The sequence below is a fragment of the Euphorbia lathyris genome, chromosome 6 (assembly GCF_963576675.1).
Source record: "Euphorbia lathyris chromosome 6, ddEupLath1.1, whole genome shotgun sequence".
NCBI classification, from domain to species: domain Eukaryota; kingdom Viridiplantae; phylum Streptophyta; class Magnoliopsida; order Malpighiales; family Euphorbiaceae; genus Euphorbia; species Euphorbia lathyris.
The window spans coordinates 62,957,793-62,980,640 of NC_088915.1; the positions used below are offsets into that span (position 1 = coordinate 62,957,793).

The following is a 22,848-nucleotide window of genomic DNA, read 5'->3' on the forward strand; positions in this document are numbered from 1 at the left end:
AGTGGATAGGACGGAATGGAGGGAGCGAATTTGTGTCGCTGACACGACTTGATTTCACGGTTTTTATATGATGGTTCATGTTAGCCGAACCCGAATCATTCCGGGCCTAAGGCTTTGTTGTTGTTGTATTAAGCCTTGTAATTTGCACATGACAACCTATTCCTAGAGGCTAGAAGAAAATCATCAGTTTGCAAGGCATTGATGCTATAACATTGTTGAAAACAAAAGTATTGTCAAACATTGGAGTAAACCAGTTATGCATGAGGTTTATTAATGCTATAATTCACTTACAGAGTTTTCTAGACAATTATGAGGATCTCCATATTTTCGATTTAAAGCATCTGTAATGGCAGTCACAAAGCAAGAAGCAGAGAAGCTATTTGTCTCTCGATCATGTGAACCATTCAGCAGAAGTACCTAACAAAAGCACAAGCAAAACCAATGAAATAGAATATGCTAATCTTATATATGCATTGAAGCACTATATTGTAACATTGATGTTCAATCTGAAGGGTTACTTAGGTTCCATGCAAACAAACTAGCAATGAACTATCTTCTTGCATTGAACAATACACTCAATAGCTGGAGGAACGTGTACCTTGGGGCAGGTTCTTGAAGAGATAATTTCTCCAACGCCACGTAACACCTGAGTATAAGTATTTAATGACAGCAGAAAGGAAAATCTGATATTTTTAGTAATGAGCATTATCCAGCAATAATTGAGATGGCAGATTAAAATATAAGCGGCAGTCTAAAATATACTACAGACAGCTACTATGGAACAAACTTGGGCAAATGTTAACTTGCCTCTTTTTGGTAGTTATATAAATGCCTATATACAACCTCTAGCAACATGTTGCTTTCCATGCTCACAGCTAAATTACATGTTGAAAACTGTGATCCAACAAAGAAAAGGTGCAATTATCTCCATCTAGGAGTAGAGCTATTCTCAAATTTACAATCAAACAAAGATGTAGGGGTATATCAAAGGCTTTTCCATTGTTGTACCAAATAATTCCTGATGTTGAGGATTAAGCTTGCTAGCAATTATGAAGGTGAAGGAAAACCAATTGCTAAATATCAGGTACTAACTGTTTAATAAATCTTGTTTTCAATGCAAAGCAATAGTGTGCCTTCTAAATACTTTAAAAAATGCCTCAAGAATTAAAAGGATATTATGTTTCTAAGATTTGCCGCCATTTGGCCTCAATGGGGTTCATCAATTTCCACAAGAGCATTATGTCAACATAAAAATAACTATTACATCAGATTGCAAACAGAACAGCAAAAGAATATCAAAATAAACCTTATGTAACATGTCAATTTTTCATCATCGTAAAGTGAAAAGAGTTACAGGAAGCAGCATGCTTACAGATGGCCAATAACTCACCAATGATGGACAAATTGAAGTAAAGAGGGATCCCATGGCATAAACAATGCAATCTACACAACTTAATTGGTCCAGCACGGATGAGTTAACAGTGGGAAAGACCTAATAATCAGAAAATGGAAATTATTAGTTCTAATTACAAGAAGTACATATATGGACCAATGGTTGTATTGGCATTTACAGTATGTGAGATATAAGAATATGGATGAAAAGCCAACTTGTTGGCGTATCACTGTGTATGGGGATATGCATACTTATGTCGCGTCTCTTCCAAGATAGGATGACAATAAGTATGATACTAGAATAGTAATGGGTTGTTGGATGCTTCATGAGTCACCATCAAAGAGAAAGGCGTTATTGGTGATTTATGGAAATAGGGAGGAATAATATAATAAAGGTCACCTATCAATAAGGGCTAAATTTTGACGAAGTGGGGGAATCGAACCTCAAATCTGTCAAGTAGAGATTCAACACCTTACCACTCGGACCAACCCTCATTGGCTGTTGACAGGATAAAATAGATAGGCTAATTTTCAATTGTATATTTTTTCTCATTCACATTAGCAATGTGTTTACACGTTTTTTAGATTTATTATATAAATAGCCTGTAGTTTTTCTATGTAATGAGTAGTGTATGGAATTCAATAAAACTCAAATTCCTTCCTTTCAAGTACTTATTAATATTAGTCATATTATTTATGATTTACGATTAATTAAAATTGTTTCCACTAAATTAGTCGCAATACTTCCAATAAGTGGTATCAGAGCTTAGTCGGTCAAGCATCTAAATCAAAAAAAAAAAAAATTACCTTTTCTTCCAATAACCAAATCCAGCAAAAATATTATTTCTCTCCATGGCAGTCACCAACTCAACACTCGTTGTTCCAATTTTCAACGGTGAAAATTATGATTTTTGGAGCATCAAATTCAGAACGATATTGCGTGCTTCAAATTTGTGGGATATTGTAGAATAAGGAATTCCACAAAATTCTCCATCAGCACAAGCAGAACCAACTCCAAAATCAGCCAGCACCGCCAAGCCAGTTCTAGATCAGCAAAAGGAATTGACTCGGAAGGATTGTTGAGCGATTTCCGCAAGTGCACGGTTTCGCTTGCAGTAATAAAAGATATCGAACTTACAGGGAACGCTTTTTACGAAAACTTATTTTAATTCTGTTTAGTTCACGTCTTTATGTTTATACTATAGAAAATCGTTTAATTGATTTGTATTGGTCTGGTTTTAGATGAGAATAATATGTTGAACTTAGAATGCAATTCTGTCTTGAGAATTAATTATAAGACAAAAACTTTTATGTTTAGAAAAGGAAGTGTACAAAACTTGCTCGCATTAAGCAAAGAAAGCAACTATAACTTTGGTAAGATTATAAACATGTAACAATTCATTAATTTACGCAATTAATGGGCTTTGATCCATAGAAATCTCTCTGGATCGGAGCAGATTTCTACCTTAATCAAATTGGTGTTCTATGTCTGATAAGCCGAGCCATCGATCATAGCATCAATAAATCCTAATCTTTTTAAATGTTCAACAAAGTTTCCTTGTAATTATATTTGTGTAAAACGTTTTAATGAAAACACCTACAGAAATGCTCACTTGTGTCGCACCTCTTGTGTCGCACTTGAAGATAAAGTGACACAATAGAGTAACTAGTGTCGCGCGTTTTGTAAACGCGACACAACTAAGTATTTTGTGTCATCACTTGTGTCATACTTTAAGAGTGTGCGTCACAAACGTGTTACTTCTTGTATCGCCTGTTTTACAGTGTGACACAATGAGCAAATTTGTGACACGCCTTTACCAAAGCGACACAATGAGTGTGTTATCTTTGTGACACGCTTTTATAAAAACGACACAAGGAGTGTGTTATCTTTACAAAAATTTCAGATTTTAATCGTTTCTTTATTATATTAATAATTCTAAATAGTCATATAGTTCATATTGGCCCCTAAATTATACCTTGAAAATAGGTTAAGAACTTGATTAGTGATTTTAATAGTTTTGGGACTTAATTAATTTTCAAGGTATAGTTTAAGGACCTATATGAGTTTTATGCCTTCTAAATAACTTAATAAAAAAAATAAAAAGTAAAAAACATCTAATTATTTTGTATGATAACCCATCAATCTATCTCCCCCAACCCAAACGACGAAGAAGAAAAGGGGCGATTCTTCTTTCTCTCGCCGGTCGTCTCCTACCTCCGCCTGTGTCAGTCGCCTACCGCCACCTGCGTTCGTCGTCTGCCTCCGCCTCTGCCCGTCGATCCTGATCTGGTTGGTTATGGTGTTGGAAGAAAACTGACTTGACTTGAGTATCTATGGCTGCTTTGCCTCCAAACCCAGTTGAGTTCTAAATACAGTAGTCTCCTTATTTCCCTAACTGTTCCCTACTTTCTCTTTCTTTTCCTCGTCTGCCATCTCCTTCTCTGTTTACTCATCCTTCCTCCTTGCAAATCATAGCTTTTTCTTAATCTTTGTTTCCTAAATTCTTATTTTTCCTTTCATGACAAAATCAAAATTGGGGATTTTCATTGATATTTTGAGTATTGATCCTGAGTTTCCGTAAATTCTTTGCTCTTCTCCTTACTATTTATAAGTTGTTTGAGCCCTGGCTCCCCCACTACCTGCAATTCGATTTGTTACTTCATCTCTCCCTAAATCTCAATTTTCTATCAAGTTTGAGAGTCAGCGGTTGGGAATTTTAAGGGTAATTGAAAAAAAAAAATTAGAAGAAAATGGGGATTCAACCCATCTTCTCCTTTGTTGGCCACGGCTGGAAGGGCTCCCAGCCATGACCAACACAGGGGCAGAGCCCGCCCTGAAACCCCGTCCGATCTTTTTCCGGTGAGCTTGAGGGTCGACCGACCCTCCCTGGCTCCGCCCTGTTTGTTTCCTCTTAATTTCTTATGCTAGGTTAAAGCTTACATATTTATGCAAATTTAAAACAAATTTTATTTTTTTAATTTCTAAATTACACCTGGTATTGAGTTGTAATTTGGGTCTGAATTACGTGCATCTTTCACTCTAATTTTTGTGGGTTTTTTTTTCTTTTGGGGGAGTCTCCCCTTTCCCTTATATTTTATCTAATGTTACATGGATTCTAATGTCTTGATGTGGATAACTGTACTTGTTCCTGCAGATGAATGTTCAAATATCTCGAGTTAATGAAAAATGGGACCTGATTTAGAGAAATCAAAAGTTGAAATTGGAGCCTTGACTAGAAAAGATAATGGAAGTGTAACCCATAATCAAGAAGATAGTCTTGTGCAGTGTATGAGCAACTATGAGGATAATAACTTTCATGAAGAAGTTATGAATGATAGCCTAGCTAAGATGTCGGCCGAAACTGAGGATGTGGAAGTTAATATTGTTGAATGTACAAAATCTGGAAAAAATGTAGTGCATGTATTGGATATCATAACAGATTTGCTTGGCACTCCCTCAGCAGAGTCCATTGCACGGGTTTGTCACTCTCTCTTTCTCATTTGCTATTGGAGAAGCTTTTCATAAATTGTTAAATGGTTGACTCTTCACTAGTTTAGTTATCTGTTTGCTCTTCACTTCAATAGTTCATACAGCAGCACCCCAAACATAGTTCTTCTGAAAATATCTAATTCTTTTTCTCGACACGCAGATAGGAAATGAAAAAGCTAGAAAATATTTGAATAGCATGAGGAAAAAGCAACTTGTTCCTTTGTCGAAGAAAATTCCAAATGCAGATCCACTGGCTTTGAAGATACTTGAGCGATTACTGGCATTTGATCCTAAAGATCGCCCATCTGCAGAGGAGGTAGTTTCTAGTTTGAAATCCTTCTCATCTGAATTTCATCTGCTTCTGATCCTGATATAGGTTTTTGTTCTCTGTGCAGGCATTAGCAGATCCATATTTCTATCATTTAGCGAATAAGGAGAATGAACCATCAAGGCAACCCATTTCAAAATTAGAATTAGAATTTGAAAGGAGGAACTTGACAAAAGATGACGTAAGAGAACTGATTTATAGAGAGGTAAAGATGCTTAGTTCACTTATCCTTTGCTAGCTTTGGTGGTAGAATTCTCCTTCCTTGTGATTAATATATTCTAAAACAAACAGATTTTGGAGTACCATCCAGAGATGCTGAAAGAGTAGATCATACTCACTTTGTGTATCCAAGGTCAGACATTCATTTAAGTAGTATCTCTTATAGTACAGTATAAAAGAGGAAAAATGTTACAATTTAGATTAAACTGACCAATGCTTAATCTTCTGATTTGCCAGTGGCGTTGATCGCTTTAAGGAGCAATTTGCACATCTTGAGGAATGCGACGGTAGAAGAGAAAGAAACAGTCCTCATAGGAAGCACGCCACCTCCTTGCCTAGGCAAGCACAGTGGGAAACATTTGCTTCTTCAAACCGATGCCTTTTCTCTTCTAAATGATATTTTCCTTTTCCTCCAGGGAGCGCATCTGCTCAACGGATGAAACTGATATCGTCGTCAATCTGCAAATTCGGTTACACGTCCAACCGTGCAGACCCTCCAAAGTCGCAAGCAGCCGAAGAGTCGCAGTCGACTGAAGAGCTTCAATCTGCTAACAGAAATGCAGTTGCGGTACAGGCTAGTTTTACCAAACCCAAGTGCAGCACCCGTAGCCTGTTGAAAAGTGACAGTATCTGCGCTTCAATGTGCATTGGAATTGTTGGAAATGATCGTGAAGTGCATGCTCTCTAATTTATGCTAGATCCTGACCGCCTAATATACTTGTTGAAGTATTAGAGTAGTGTACCATGCATTGTCTTTATCTGTTATAAGATACATTTAGTGCTTGCATTTTCAAAATATGTGAGACGTAAGCTTCTGAAACTAATTCACATATATGTATTTATACAATGTGGTACTTGTAGTTTTATGGTGTATGTTTTATAATATCAAGTAAATTTTAATTATAAAATTTTATGCAGGATGCTGGAAAATTTTGTAATTTTTTTTTTAAAAAAATCAATATTTTGTGTCGTGTGTAGTGAAGGGGCGATACAAAGTGTACCAGATTAACTCGGGAGCTTGTGTCGCACCCTTGGAGCGCGTCACAAGAAGTATCGCTCTATTGTATCGTCCGCGTATGATAAACGACACAACAGATGAGTAGCTTGTGTCGCTCTCAAGAGCGATGCAAAGTTCTTGTGTCGCACCCCTGTTGTGTCGCACAAAAGTGCGACGCAACAACCTAAAAAAGTGCGACACAAGTAAGCATTTTTGTACTAGTAACCTTACTTTGAAAATCATTTGTCAGAATAACATCAAAGTAACAACAGAAGAATATATTGAATAAAATAAATATATTATTATTGAATTGTGAATCTTCACAAGTTAACAGAGAAGAAGAAACATAGATAGCATTTTAACTAATTTGAGTTCCGGGTTGTCAATCCTTTCCTCAAACTTCGTAGGTTTGTCAGACCCTGGGGCGCTTCAGCCGCTAGTTCTTTTCGCTGAATCTTCAGAATAGAGATCGCCGGATCCACTACCAGAATTTGAACATGTCTTCGAACAACTCTTAAATCTAAACTAATCGCTACTGTATTTGTAATTAATCTAAGAACAACTTGTGTACAGCAACTTTGCTTTTACAGAAATGTAATCTAATATCTGAATCTCTTCTGAATCAGAATTTCAACATAATAGGTACTCTCTAAACTCTAACAACCAACTTCCTGAATTCTGAAATGAACTCTTTATTTATAGATGTTGGAGGGTTGTGTTTGAAGGGTCGTCTCCGTTGGTGAAGGGTCGTTTTTATCCAAACGAACACATGCGTTATTTGGAATTTTGTCATGTGAAATCACTGCTGGAATTGTTGCTGCTTGTACCGAGATTGTGGAATCTCAGTCGCGACCTGGGGAGTAAAAATTTGCTCCAAACAAAATTGTGTTTAGTGTCTGAAACTAACGTGTCGCGACCGAGATATGGGAATCTCGGTCGCGACACGGGCTTTGATTCCCAATCTTCGACGCTTCCCGTCTCTTCGTATTGGTCTTCTAAATTTCTCGTACTTTTAGCTCGTAACTCTGATTTTTCTCTCGTTTTTGCTCCGTTTTAGCTAAGTACCTTGCATCAAAGAAACATATATAGACGTAAAAGTACTCTAATTGAATATAATTAGCACGATTTCACTACGAAATTGACGTAATTATTAATGATATTTTAGGTATATTTTGGACTTATCAAATCTCCCACACTTAAGCTTTTGCTAGTCCCGAGAAAAATTTCACTGAATTTATTCTTTAACTAATTTCTTTATGAAAATAAAACATATATCCAAGTATTCTTTTTTAAATTAGTTGAACCGAAAGATTAACTTGAATGGTAAATTTATACGCAAAATATCAAACTAACTAGTGTAAAAGCGATATATCATTCGTCTTGTATTTCAATTTTTATATTGAAGTATTCGGGACGGTGTAAGCACGCATGTTTTTGAGGTACCAAAATTTCCTTTCCTAAACCTAATCTATCATATGAAATATGAAATAAATAAGGACTTAGGTTTAATTTATTTGCTTTGTTACGCCCGTGATAAGGGTGGTCTCGACCGTAACTTTATTTTAAATGCTTTGTGTTTGTTTAAGAGGTACCAACCATGTCATGGGTGGACGCAATCGTTACTTTAAACTTTAAACACGTTTAATTTTTGCTTTAATTTTTAACGTTCATTTCATACCTCGACTGTGATAAGGGTGGTCGCAATCGTGGCCAAAAGTACCGTTCTATTTACTTTTTCTTCCATTTCATACCTCGATTGTGATAAGTTTGGTCTCAATTGTGGCAAAAAGTTAAGAATATGACTACTTAATTTAATTAACACGAGTTATAAAATGAAAAATTTAAAATGGGAAAGAAAAATAGCACATTCATCCTATATTACTTAAAATTCAACATGTATTATGGCTAAAGTTTCCTTAAAAACTTCAATTGGTTTTAATGTAAGACGAAATCAAACCGAGCTAAAAAGCTAAAAATTGTTAGTTCAATTTAATGCATATAAACCTAATTGAAAATTGAAAATAAGATTTATATTTATCATGAATTTGCATGATATAAAATAGAGATTGAAAAAAAAAAGAAATTTTTTACTTAAACACATTTATTCGAGACGTTTTTTGATAAAATCGTTTCGGAGATTTGTAAAAGTATTTGAAAAATATTACCCGTATAGAAATATTATTTTTAACGATAATGATAACCTAAAAATAATCATAAGTTAAGTATGTTATATATTTTTATTAAACATATGAAATATATAGTTATAAAAATAATGTTTATATAAAAATGTTATTTTGAAAATGTTTAAAAATATGTTGCATAAAAATGTTCCATTTGCATAAAAATAAATAGCAATATATTACTTAAAATTGTTAACATGCATTTATACTTAAATAAATAGCATTCATTCTCATTCGTTGCATTCATTCGTACTTAAAATAAAAACGATATATGAAATATCTCCTCCCACACTTAATTTGGACCATGTACCTCATTGGTGCAAAAAGTGATAAAACATGAAAAATAGTACTAAATTTAAACATACGAATTTAGAACAAAAATTGTAACATAAAATAGAAATTGTACCAAACATAATTAGAAAATCTTGTACCAAACTTAATCAAACATAACAATAATGAAAAATGAGTTAAGAAATGATAAAACCTAATCTTGAGAAGGTGAACCCGGTGGTGAAGGTGTAGTCACAACTCCTTAGCGTCGGAAAAATGATAACATCCGGCGACGAGTTGATTTGTGCTCACACCTCAAAGTATTGATATTGGCATCCACTGTGGTGATCCTTGAACTCATTTCGGCATTGTTGGCAACAACGTCATCCAACCGCAAATTCATTTGACGGTTATGCTCATTCACTTGTGCCAAAACACGTTGCCATCCGACTTGTTCTTCAACATTTGGCTCTTCTTCATGTGCTTGCTCTTGTGCTTGTGTATTAACATGCTCATCCTCCTCACCCTCTTCTTCTTCATCTTCACCCTCTTCGATACCTAAACCTTAGGAACTCGAAGCTCCTCCACCCAAACTAGCAACGATATGCTTAATGCGCTCTTCATACGGTATAAACAAGGGGGGACCTTGTTTAAGCACTAAATTGGCTCTTTGAAGAGCCGTAACATCCAACAGAGGCAATCCAACATGATGAGGGAGGTTTTGATAATCCACTAATTCACCCTGAGCATCCAAAACTATCCCGGTAATTAAATTACCTATAGGAACTTGCCTATTGTGGGAAGCGTCGGCACGGTGTAAATTATCGAAAATCATGCCAATACTATCAATGGTAAAAAAATTAAAAATAATGTCAAACACGAACAAATCACGACTCTTCACCTTGGAACTCTCTACCCGACCAAACAAAGAGAAAGACAAATGCTTGTGAAAATAGAACACACAATTATCTCTAATCCATTTGCTTGAAGTGTTTTTTGGATAGAAAACCTCTAAATTTGTTAAAGAATTCCAAACAGAGTGCGTATTAAACATTTTTGGCTTTTGATAAAAATTCTTTGTAGGAAAACCAAACAATTCTCCCATCGTCTCATAATCAACATCAAACTTAACTCCATTATTCCGGAAAGAAATAATACCTTTCTTTTTTTATCATATCTTAGAGAGACCAAAAACTCCACAATATAGGACTCAATATGCGGAAACCGCACACTAGCAAATCTCATCCAACCAAGAACGCTTAAATATTAATTAATACGCTCAGTGAAAGAGAGATCATTTACCGTATCGAAATCCAAGAATTGCATGTCGGTAAACTCCATCTTTTGTCCGTTAACGTAGCCCTATACTGAACACGTAAATGATTTGCTTCGGTTGCTTTAATTTTGTTGGCGGCTCTCTTTTGTCTAGGCATCTTGCTTGATTTTGGCTTGAATTTTGTTTGAAAGAAATTTAGAGGGATGAAAGAAAGTTGTAATGGTTGAGTGATGGTATGTGTTTGTGGAAGGAAGAAGATGATGAATAGGGAAAAGATGTATTGGGAATATAATGAATTTTTGTGTTGGGAAAGAGAAAAGAGTGTTTGATTGGTGAAGGTAGATGTGATGTATATAGGTGTGATTGATGTATATTAAATAGGGTAGATTAATAGGTTGTAATTGGAGTAGGAATAGGAAGAAACTCAAAATTTTTGGCTCAATCTCGATCGCGACAGGAGTTTTTTAAGGGGGAAAATTTCTCCTAAAAATCCATCTTGCGCTGGTCGTCCAGAGATTTTAAAATCTCAACTGAGATTCCTAACCTGTAGCCTAAATTAGTATTTATGGATCAATCCAATAGTTATTGGATAAAAAACCTAACCAATCCAATTAAGGAATGAATTCATGGATTGGTTGTAAATAACCAATCCAATCCATAAAAACTCTATAAAATTGGATTGGATTGGTTATTAACCACCAATCCATAAATTAATTTCACCAAACCTATTACATATTATTTTAATTAGGTTAAGTAATTTAATTTATTTATTTTCAATCAATATCAAATCTGATTTTTTAATGTCTTCAATTTTAATTTTGTTATATTTAATTTTGTTATATTTTTTTTCTTCCTAATCTTGTAAATTTTGCTCCTGGAACGTTTATTTTTTTTCTTATAAATTAATGTAAAGTATTTTTGTAAAGTAATTCAAATTAAATATCAATAATTATATTTAAATATCAAATTAGATATTTAATTAATCTATTAATTACCATAAAATTAAATATCCTCTTAATTAAATACGAAAAATATCAAATATTTCAATAGCTAAATATCTAATCATTCACTAATTAAATATCAGGTAAATTATACTCATGGCCACTGAACTTTACTCATTTTCACGGTATCAACTTGATTAATTCAACTCCTTTGGCTATTAATTGATATTAATGTTAAGTTTTAATTCCTGAAACTTGAAAAACAAAACTGAAATATTAAATTAAAGGAAAACCAAAAGGTTTTGCCTTAATAAATAAGAAATTAATGAAAGAATTAATGCACTTTATTGATCATAATGACAAATTTACATTAATTACTTTATTAAACATATGTACACAAAAATAGAAATATATTTACATACATGAACATCAAACATATGTACATTATTTACAATCAAACATTATAAATAAAATTTAAATGGTATCCCAGTGAATTGGAATACACATTGCATTGGCAATATCAATCTTCACTTGTATGAAAATTTGTCTTTCTTCAGGAGAAAAAATTGCGGACCGACTCGAAAAACTCTTTTGACAATCCCCTCACTTTCCAAAACTCGTAATCTAGGGCCGGGAATTGTTCTTTATCAGTCCAAGGAACTGAAACAACTCTTTTAGTTCCAAGAATAATTCCACATATGATATTCCCGAATCCAATTTTTCTGTCCTTTGAACGTGAAGCGGCAACTAATCCCTCCATTAAAATCTTCGAAGAATTAATAGGGTTGCTTTGGAATATGTTGTTGGGGTTTAGTGTCCTATAGACAATTGTTCTAGGATACAAACTTAATATAAATGAAGTGTTCTTTATATCATTTGTTTTAATGAGATATATATTTTATAACTATATAAAGGCAATCCCTTTTAAGAACTAAATAAAGTCTAATAAAAGGAAATCCGTAAGTTTGTTTAAAGTGATTATAAAGTGTTCATACAAGCATGAAGTGAGACGAAACTTTATAATAATCTAATAAACTTAAAACCACCCCAAGTCAAGTAATATGTTCAGGATTGACATATCACTGTTGAGACTTGCATGTAACAATGTCTTCTGTCCCGACAGAAAGCTGATCTCACAAGCTTCATATATACAGATATCTGGACAGTTACATGGATCCGATGAAAAGAAGTTCATTAGGATTGGGGACCCGACTTGAGATAACAGGATGGGTAGATTCATCCTTATCACATGTTCATCTCATTGGTACTAATAGGTATAAATAATCCTCAGACTCAAAGGAATGTTAATTGGTAATTCTGGATTACGGAATGTGACGCTTTGATCCTGTTGTAACACGATCCTTAACAGAGATGACTCTGGGGTGTGAACAGCAGACGTTGGGTATCACAGGAAGTAATTGCGGGATCGTTATACATTGGATTGAGCATTTATCATTCCCGATAAATTGGAGATATGTCCATGGATCGCTTGTGGAAGACTTGACTCTAAATCCTTGCAATGTGATAGCTTAAGATTGAAATGCGGATTTCTCTTAACCTATCTAATTGGAGTTGACTCGGCCAAAACAAGTAAAACAAACGTCTCGCTATATGTGACTTGACATTATCCATAGTCATAAGATTCAGTTCAAGGACGTAGTTGATAAAGGATCGAATTATACCGTAACTAATACGGAAAGGTCAACGACAGAATCAACATGTCTTCTTATAGCTCTGGGGGAGTGATTACGGACTTGCTAATCACATACTTTGTACATCAATCCGTTATGCAAAAGATTAAATATAATTCTTTGAAAATTAATTTAATAGTTGCATACGGCTAGAAGCAATAAGAACCTAATGGGTCACACATAAGACTTGGAACCCAAAAGAGAGACAGATGTTAATTAATTGACGGAAGCCCAATTGGGCCCAATAAGGCCCAATTACTAAGGGGGGCGATTTATGTATATTAATACATAAATAATTAGTTTGATTTTATCAATCCTAATTAGATTAGGATTATGGATTAAATTAATTAAAGGATAAATAAATTAGGAGTTTTAGTTAGATTATATTACTCCTATTATTATCCAATAAGGTTATTATTATTATCTTTATATTTAGATATATTAATGGATAATAATTAAGAATTCTATTCCGAATTAAATTCTTATTTCAATAACCTAATTCTATCTAACTTAGGATTAGATACAAGAGATTATAAATACCCCCTATATGGATTTTCGAAATCCAACCCTAGCCATCAAGAGAGAGAATTTTGACCCCTAGCTCGAGGACGAGATTTTCTACCGCTTCCTTCCGTTCAATTGATTTTCATCTCTTTCTCTTTATCTTTGATCTTGTGTTGATTAATTAGAGACAATCTACTTTGGTTGTTATAAATGGTTGATTCTAACTTGATCTTCCATTGTTTTGTTTTGTGCTCGGGAACTCGAAGTAAGAGTTGTGGGCACTTCGTTTGCAACGGTAGATAGAACTTCTGAAAGGTATTTCTTTTATCCCTCTTTATATGAAATAACGATTAACGGATCTTGGGGTTAATGGAAATAGGTTAAAATTTTTATATTTCCGCTGCTATACGTTAGCCTATTTTCCTTCAGTGATATCAGAGCCTGCATTAAATCCGTTATTTCATATATCAAAATTTAGAAGTTTTTCAATCAGGTTGAATAAATATTTATAGTTAGGTTAATTAACAAAACTGTTTTGATTAATTAGTTCTAAAAGATAAATAAGTTCTAATTAATTGTTAATTAAAATAAATTATGCACATGTTCCTAATAATTTTGGTTGATAATCATTATAACAAAATCTATTAGTTTTATGGTTAGATTGATAAAATCAGTTTTATTTATTCTAAAAGATAAAACGGAAAATCTATAATAGTTTTTCCTAGTTTCTGAAAATCGTTTTAAAACTGATATATATATATATATATATATATATATATATATATACATAATTAAAAAAAATAATTACAGCAGCTCGGGTCGTGCCTTACGGCGTGACCCGACTGCTGTCGCGCGGTTGCTGCCGCGCAGCAGCAACCGCGCGCGGCGCCTGGCCGCCGCTGCCGCAAGGCAGCGGCGGATCAAACGCCTAGGGCAATTTCATCATATGTTGCATATGGGTTAGGGATAATCGTTTTGCTGAATGTTTAATAATTGAGTTTTCACATTGGTTCATGTTCTTCACTTGCTATGTTGATTCCTTCAACCATTTTTCATCTGTTCATTACTTTAACTCAATTGATTTTGTAAGTAATTTTTTGTTTTGAATCACATAAAGTAAGTGGTTTTTATTATCAATTTTTGTTAATAATTCAAAACTAACTATGTGATTCTAATCCAAATTGTTATTGTCGAAATGTCTTTAATGTTGTCTATTAAACTTAATAAATAGTTTCTGCTATACTAAATTTAGATTTATCTGTTATTTCGAAACGAGGTATGACTGTGGTTTGTTAGTTTCGATGGACTATCTAACACCTTTCTGTATTACTATAATTTTTTTTTTTTATCATTTTAGGAATCTTAAGTTTTTTCGAAGATATGTCGGATTATTTGCCGGAGGAAAGAATATGGGTTGGTGGAATCTTGGGTTAGAGTAGGAACACTGCAATTGGATTGTCAATTGCCTCTTGCGCTTCCTCATCTGCACCAGTTCATTCTTAAGTGTTTGTTTGGATAATATTTTAGTTTGAAAATTTTGGATTGATTATAGTTTAATATAAAAATGTGTGTTTTAATTATAGAAATCATGTGGTGGAGTACCATTATTCACTTAAACATGTTTATCTCTATATGGACATCATGGTGCAAGAATTAACTACTAATATATTTTTTAATCATTTCTAAGGTTATTTGCTTCCTGATTTTTGTAATTATTGGGTCATTTTATTTCTCACTGTATCTTTTGATTGTAATTATTGGGTCATCTCTGTTTTTCTATTGCTCCTTTGTTAATGAGGTGTGGATTATGATAGCTAGGAGGAAACACATTATCCCTTTGTTTCATGCTTCTTGACCACCATGTGTGTTTCTGTTGTATAGTCTGTTGTTTCTCTTCCAACCTTTCTGCATGTTTAACGTTAATTTTTTTTATGTTTCTGATACTTTTGTTATCTTGTACATTAAATTTTTATTATTATACAAAAAGAAAGAAAGAAAGAAAGAAAGAAAGAAGGAAAAGAAAAGAAACTATTCCAGTTCTTCTCATCTTGGATTCGAACTTCATCACCTTCAACAACAATTTATGTTCTACGGCTTTCAATTCCTTTAATTTTAGCCTGTTGGTTGAGAGCTTACCTATGACTCTAGAGGTCATGGGTTCGAATCACATTCGGGTGGGGTGGGTTAAGGTATTTACTGTATTTTCATCAACAATGTTTGTTCTACCGCTTTCAATTCCTTTAATTTTAATTAGCACTGTATTTTCATCAGCAACAATATGTCGAAGCTATATCTATATATATTCTTGGTTCTCCTAGAATAAACCTGGAGTATTCTAGGGCTTTTGGGAAAATGGGCTAAGACCTAGGTATTAACATTGGGCTATTCTTTATCAACTTCTTTCAAAATTAATTGAACATTTGAGTTTCTTTAAATTAGATTCAAACACGTATTAATGGTCTGCTTCAGCCAGAGTACTATAATGTGAAGGAATTCATTAATATTATTGTAAGCTAGTCTGTTCTAATGGAAGCTTTACTACCATGGGCTAAGACCTGGGTATTAAGATTGAGCTGTTCTTTATCAACTTCTTTCAAAATTAATTGAACATTTGAGCTTCTTTAAATTAGATTCAAACATGCACTAATGGTCTGCTTCAGCCTGTGTACTATAATGTGAAGGAATTCATTACTAATATTGAGTCAAATTTAAGATTAAGTTAAGAAAATATGACCAAACAAATTAAGAGTGTCAAGAAAAAGCATAATCCCCCAACAGTAAGAAAAGCATTTTTAAGGAATCCAAGAAGAATAAAGTTCAATCTGGTTTTATAAACAAACTGTCTAAACCAATCCATTATATATTTCATTTTAAAAGAGAGCCTGACAAGAAAAACTAGTAAAGTCCAACAAATTGCACCCTCAGAAAAGAAACATCAGATATTAATTTATGCCTTTCAACAGGTAGAAATGGTGTTGCCCTAGAGATTTCTTCCAATCTTCCAGTAGTTGTGCAGAGTTGAAATATAAATTCTCTAATCTATATTACATACATTACCATTTACTTAATTCTTTCTCCTGATAATCTATTATCATTGCTGCTGAATTAATTTTGCCACTATTGGGAATCAATTTTTGCTTTGGTTTAATTTTCATCAATTTCTGCTCAGTTTCATCATCAATTTCTCTATCTACGCCTGACATCTCTTATCTCATTCCCATCGTATAAGCCAATTTCTCTTATCATGGTCATCAATTTCATCATATGCTGCATATGGGTTAGGGATAATAGTTTTGCTGAATTTTTAATAATTGAGTTTTCACATTGGTCCATGTTCTTCACATGATATGTTGATTCCTTCAACCATTTTTATCTGTTCTTTACTTTAACTCAATTGATTTTGTAAGTAATTTTTTATTTTAATTCACATAAAGTAAGTGGTTTTATTATCAATTTTTGTTAATAATTCAAAACTAACTATGTGATTCTAATCCAAATCCTTATTGTCGAAATGTCTTTAATGTTGTCTATTAAACTTAATAAATAGTTTTCTGCTATACTAAATTTAGATTTATTTGTTATTTCGAAACGAGGTATGACTGTGGTTTGTTAGTTTGGATGGACTATCTAACACTTTTCTAAGTGTTTGTTTGGATATTTTATTTTGAAAATTTTGGATTGATTAGTTTAACATAAAAATGTTTGTTTTAATTGTAGAAATCATGTGGTGGAGTACCGTTATTCACTTAAACATGTTTATCTTTAGATGTACATCATGATGCAAGAATTAACTACTAATATATTTTTTAATCATTTCTAGGGTTATTTGCTTCCTGATTTTTGTAATTATTGGGTCATTTTATTTCTCACTGCATCTTTTGATTGTAATTATTGGGTCATCTCTCTTTTTCTATTGCTCCTTTGTTAATGAGGTGTGGATTATGATTGCTAGGAGGAAACACATTATCCCTTTGTTTCATGCTTCTTGACCACCATGTGTGTTTTAGTTGTATAGTCTGTTGTTTCTCTTCCAAGCTTTCTGCATGTTTAACGTTAAATTTTTTATGTTTCCGGTAGTTTTGTTAACTTATACGTTAAATTTTTATTATTATACTGAAAGAAAGAAAGAAAAAAAGAAAGAAGAAAAAAAACTATTCCAGTTCTTCTCATCTTGGAGTCGAACTTCATAACCTTCAACAACAATGTATCTTCTACTGCTTTCAATTCCTTTAATTTTAATTACCACTGTATTTACTGTATTTTCATCAACAATGTATGTTCTACCGCTTTCAATTCCTTTAATTTTAATTAGCACTGTATTTTCATCGGCAACAATACGTCGAAGCTATATTACCCATTGGTAAAACAAATACCAGACAAAATCTATGTCGTTCATATTCCCTATATTCCTAGCTGTATTGTTCTTTCTCCTAGAATAAACCTGGAGTATTCTAGGGCTTTTGGGAACATGGGCTAAGACCTGGGTATTGACATTGGGCTATTCTTTATCAACTTCTTTCAAAATTAATTGAACATTTGAGCTTCTTTAAATTAGATTCAAACACGTACTAATGGTTTGCTTCAGCTAGAGTACTATAATGTGAAGGAATTCATTACTATTATTGTAAGCCAGTCTGTTCTCTTGGAAGCTTTACTACCATGGGCTAAGACCTGGGTATTAACATTGAGCTGTTCTGTATCAGCTTCTTTCAAAATTAATTGAACATTTGAGCTTCTTTAAATTAGATTCAAACATGTACTAATGATCTGCTTCAGCCAGTGTACTATAATGTGAAGGAATTCATTACTAACATTGAGTCAAATTTAAGATTAAGTTAAGAAAATATGACCAAAAAAACTAAGAGTGTCAAGAAAAAGCATAATCCCCAACAGTAAGAAAACCATTTTTAAGGAATCCAATAAGAATAAATTTCAATCTGGTTTTATGAACAAATTGTCTAAACCAATCCATTTTTATCAGCTGCAATAATAGTAAGACATTCTCCACCTGTTGCTGAATTTCTGAAGCGAACAGTCATATAACTAATCCTATAGATAGCATTAGAATGCATGTGTAAAAGAAATGGGAAAAACAACCCAAAAAATATCACTTTAACTTTAGAGTAATTCAGAGTTCATGTTTCAATATTGCCCCAAAACCATAGAATAAAGATGAGAAACTTATCAAATCATTCATGTCCTTCAAAAAAATTCTCATCTGTCTGCCTAGCACAAATCTTCCATACAGAATTCCGACTCTTAGAAACTAGCGAAACTATTTAAAAACATTGGAAACAACAATATACAAAAATTTCAGAATAAATCTCAAAAAGTCGAATATAGCCACCCAAATTGGCCTAAGAGCATCAAACTGACATATCATACTCATTCGGTGTCGAACAATTGCTTCTGATGCCATTCAGAGAGCTTTTACCAATGGAGAGAAACTCTACATCTCGGATTTGGAGCCACTGCAATGAACTTGAGACTCACCAATTTCAACTGAAACAATGGTGATGTTGTTGTAAGGCAAGGGTAGTTGCTTTCCACTGTGGTTATCGAAACCAGCTCCCAGAGATTGGATTCCCAAACAGCTGCCTAGACATTAAGACAAATAATCAGGATCTGAAATGTCAATTTATAAGAATGTAGTAAATGTCAATTTCAACTCATCATTTCACCTGTAGACAGTTTATAGTAATTCCACGATTTCTTTATTCTCCGCTACCGCTACCAATGAAAATGTGGTGTTGTCCGCAGAGAAACCCTTGTTCCGCATGTCATGAATGAGTTTTGCTGCCATTGCCAAATCCTTGCGCCTAAGAAATCCATGAATAATCACATTATAACAGCAATTATCTGGCAAGAAGACATTGTTTTCCATATTTCTGAAGATCTGGTATGCTTCATCTAGGAATCCAGGGAATGATTCCTCTCTCACTAGGAGCCAAACTACTATTATGATTCTTCCTCTCTTTCTCTCACACACCACCATATCTCTTATAACTAACCACATCCCTGTTCCATATATTCCTAACTGAATCTGTCACCTCATACATACACAGTTGTCTTCTTCTTTCTCCTAGAATAAACTTGGAGTATTCTTGGGCATTGGGCTGTTCTCTATCAACTTCTTTCAAAATTAATTGAACATTTGAGTTTCTTTAAATTAGATTCAAACATGTACTGATGGTCTCCTTCAGCCAGAGTACTATAATGTGAAGCAATTCATTACTAACATTATGAGCCACTATGTTCTCTTCGAAGCTTCAGCTTTCCTATTGCAACTTTCACCTGCTGGTTCACTGAAAATGGAAAAAATAGACCAAATTCAGAACAACTATCTATATATATATATGTATATCCCAATAGTTAACTCATCATTACCGTAAGAAATCCCGCTTCGACCCAAGAATTAAAGTTTCTTAGAATAATGTTTTACATTTTTTCGAATTTTTTAAGAATTTTCTGGGCCCTTTGTTTCTCGCCAGAAAACGCCCACCCGAATTCCGTTCACCAGAATTTTTTTTACTTGAGCTTCAGGGATCTTAAAATGACCGTCTAATTTAGACGAGTCTAATAGTATAAAAATTTTCGAAAAATAAGGTTAGAAATGTCGGAAAAATGTATTTTAAAGAAAAGAAATAAAACATTTTTCTGTTGGAACTATACAAGTATTATGTTGGAACAAATGGTATACTGATTTGGAACAAATGGTACACTGATTTGGAACAAATGGTACACTGATTTGGAACAATGTAAGTAGGACAAAAAACGTGTCCAGAAAATTATCAAAAAATTTGAAAACATGTAAAACATCATTTTAAGAAACTTTAATTCTTGGCTCAAAGCGAAATTCCTTACAGTTTTGACCCAATAAATTGTTGAAGCATGTAAAATGGATAAAATTAAGGAACAAGTTTTATTGGGACTAAACCGTAAGAAATTCCTCTTCGACCCAAGAATTAAAGTTTCTTAGAATAATGTTTTACATTTTTTGGAATTTGTTTAGAATTTTCTGGGCACTTTTTTTCTTGCCAGAAAACGCCAACTCGGATTCCGTTCACCGGAATTTTTTTTACTTGAGCTTCAGGGATCTTAAAATGACTGTCTAATTTAGACGAGTCTAATAGTATAAAAATTTTCGAAAAACGATGTTAGAAATGTCAGAAAAATGTATTTTAAAGAAATGAAATAAAACAATTTTCTGTTGACGTAAGTAGGACAAAAAACGTGTCCAGAAAATTATCAAAAAATTCCAAAACATGTAAAACATTATTTTAAGAAACTTTAATTCTTGGCTCAAAGCGAGATTCCTTACAGTTTTTACCCAACAAATTATTGAAGCATGTAAAATGGATAAAATTACGGAAAATGTTTTATTGTGACTAAACCGTAAGATATCTCGCTTTGACCCAAGAATTAACATTTCTTAGAATAAAGTTTTACATTTTCTGGAATTTTTTGAGAATTTTCTGGAGACTTGTTTACTTGTCGGAAAACGCCCACCCGGATTCCGTTCACCGGAATTTTTTTTACTTGAGCTTCATGGATTTTAAAATGACCGTTTAATTAAGACGAGTCCAATGGTATAAAATTTTTTGAAAAACGAGGTTGGAAAAGTCGGAAAAATGCATTTTAAAGAAAAGAAATAAAATAATTTTCTATTTCCTTTTATTTACAAATTTGCCACCTCGCTTTGGTTAATTACAAAATTGGTCATTGTCACACCATAGGAGATGTGTGACACATGATCTCTCCTCTATATATATATATATATATATATATATATAGGTGAGATCCAGTGTGACAATAACTTATTGTGTGACATAACAAAATAAATACATAACAAATACATATATGCGATAACATTTAATTTTAAAACTATTAAAATAAATAAATACATATGTATATATAGTCCCAAATATCAAACCAAAAGCAAAAGTGTCAAAAATGGTACTTTTAAAGTTTCAGCAGATTTAGGACGGAACATCCGTCGCTAATCTGCTTTTACTAACAGAAAACACTAAATATCAGAACCAGTCCTCTAATATTCCAGATTTGATGAAAAATGCTAGATCTACTATATCTTATCATTTCAACCTCAAACTACCCAAATCGGGTCATAGTATGTAACGGGGAGTTCCTAAAACGACGTTTTATTGAAAATAACGGTTCAAAACATTTATAAATATGCGGATCTATGATATTTCAATCCCGAACTACCCCAAAATCGGGTCACGGTTCGTATTGGGATTTAAAACAAAATTTTATTTTAAATCTAAAAGATAAATATTTAGTAAATAATAAAAGCAACTGAATAGAAATTAATTTAACAAATTAATCAAACAAAAATACATAAATAAATAAACAGGTCTAGTTCCCCGGATTGTTACCTCTTGATCGGTAACTGAGTCCAAATCGAGTTGTTTTAGTGTTTTGTGAGTCGTTGTTTTCGTGTTTTTTCCGTGTTCAGGTCTCGTCTTAAATTTCCAATAGCTCGGGTCCATAAAAAATCCTCCCACCTCTTGCCTCGAGCTCCGTGCCATTTTTATAGGCTCGGGACCCGAGGCGGTTTACGCCCACTGGGTGTAAAGCAGGGGCTTTACACCTAGTGGGCGTAAAGCCCAAGCTTTACGCCTAGTGGGTGTAAAGTAGAAGCTTTACGCCCAGTGGGCGTAAAGCTTCACCTTACGCCTACTGGGCATCATGCCCTCTGGGCGTGAGGCCCAGTTTCAGGACTGGGCTTGGGTTTCCTGGCCCAAGCCCAGTCCATCACGAGTCCCTTTTTAGGACCCGTGATAAAGGGGCAGCCCCGAGCGATTGTTTTATTTTTAGAGAATAATAAAAATAAAAATAAAATAGCAAAAGTAAAAATAATAATTATTTTGGACATTATTTAATTTTTAATAAGTTTTTGGCAATTGAATTTTAATATTTTGATTTTCCGGATTTAACCCATCACGTTTAATTATTAATGACCAAAAGGTTTTCCTAAATTAAAATTAAAATAAATTGGAACGAGATAACACCAAAACCGAACGTGGGGATTAAAATTTTATTCGCGGAACCGATTCAACCGTCGCCCCGATTTAATTTTGGATTCAATCAAACCGGTCTTAATGGTTCCTCCGAATGAAATTTTTATCCGTTATTTTTCTCGACTAATCGTTTATATAAATTGACTGATTTGGACTCTTTTTGATAAATTTTCTTCATCGGTCCTTCGACCCGAGTGTCTACACTCGCCTCTTTCTTCCTTTCTTCTTCCATTCCCATCTCTCACTGCCTCTTCATCCTTTCTTTCTTTTTCGCCTCCACTGGCTATTATTCTTTACTCAGCGGATCGCAAAATATGAATTTTATTACAAGAAAAAAATTATGGGTCATCACACAAATAGAGCGAGAGAGAGCTCTCCATTCGATCTCTCCATATAAATTTACAAATTATTAAAGGTTGACTGTATAAAGGATCAACTTTAGAAAATGCAGATTTGGCCTCAACATATAAAAATGGTATAAATTTAACCTTAACATTTTCATGCAAGATCTGTTTTAGC

General features: G+C 33.5%; 1 long non-coding RNA gene and 1 pseudogene across 1 annotated transcript; one reads left to right on the forward strand and one right to left on the reverse strand.

Annotated features, from left to right (window-relative positions):
• Positions 1 to 285: 285 nt before the first annotated feature.
• On the reverse strand, positions 286 to 1,494 carry LOC136232406 (uncharacterized). The gene is made up of 3 exons (XR_010690491.1): positions 1,391 to 1,494; positions 599 to 646; positions 286 to 417 (listed from the first exon to the last, which is right to left on the reverse strand). It is a non-coding gene; the product is annotated as an uncharacterized lncRNA (long non-coding RNA).
• Positions 1,495 to 3,528: 2,034 nt separating this feature from the next.
• LOC136233880 (mitogen-activated protein kinase 12-like) lies at positions 3,529 to 6,289 on the forward strand (annotated as a pseudogene).
• Positions 6,290 to 22,848: the final 16,559 nt, after the last annotated feature.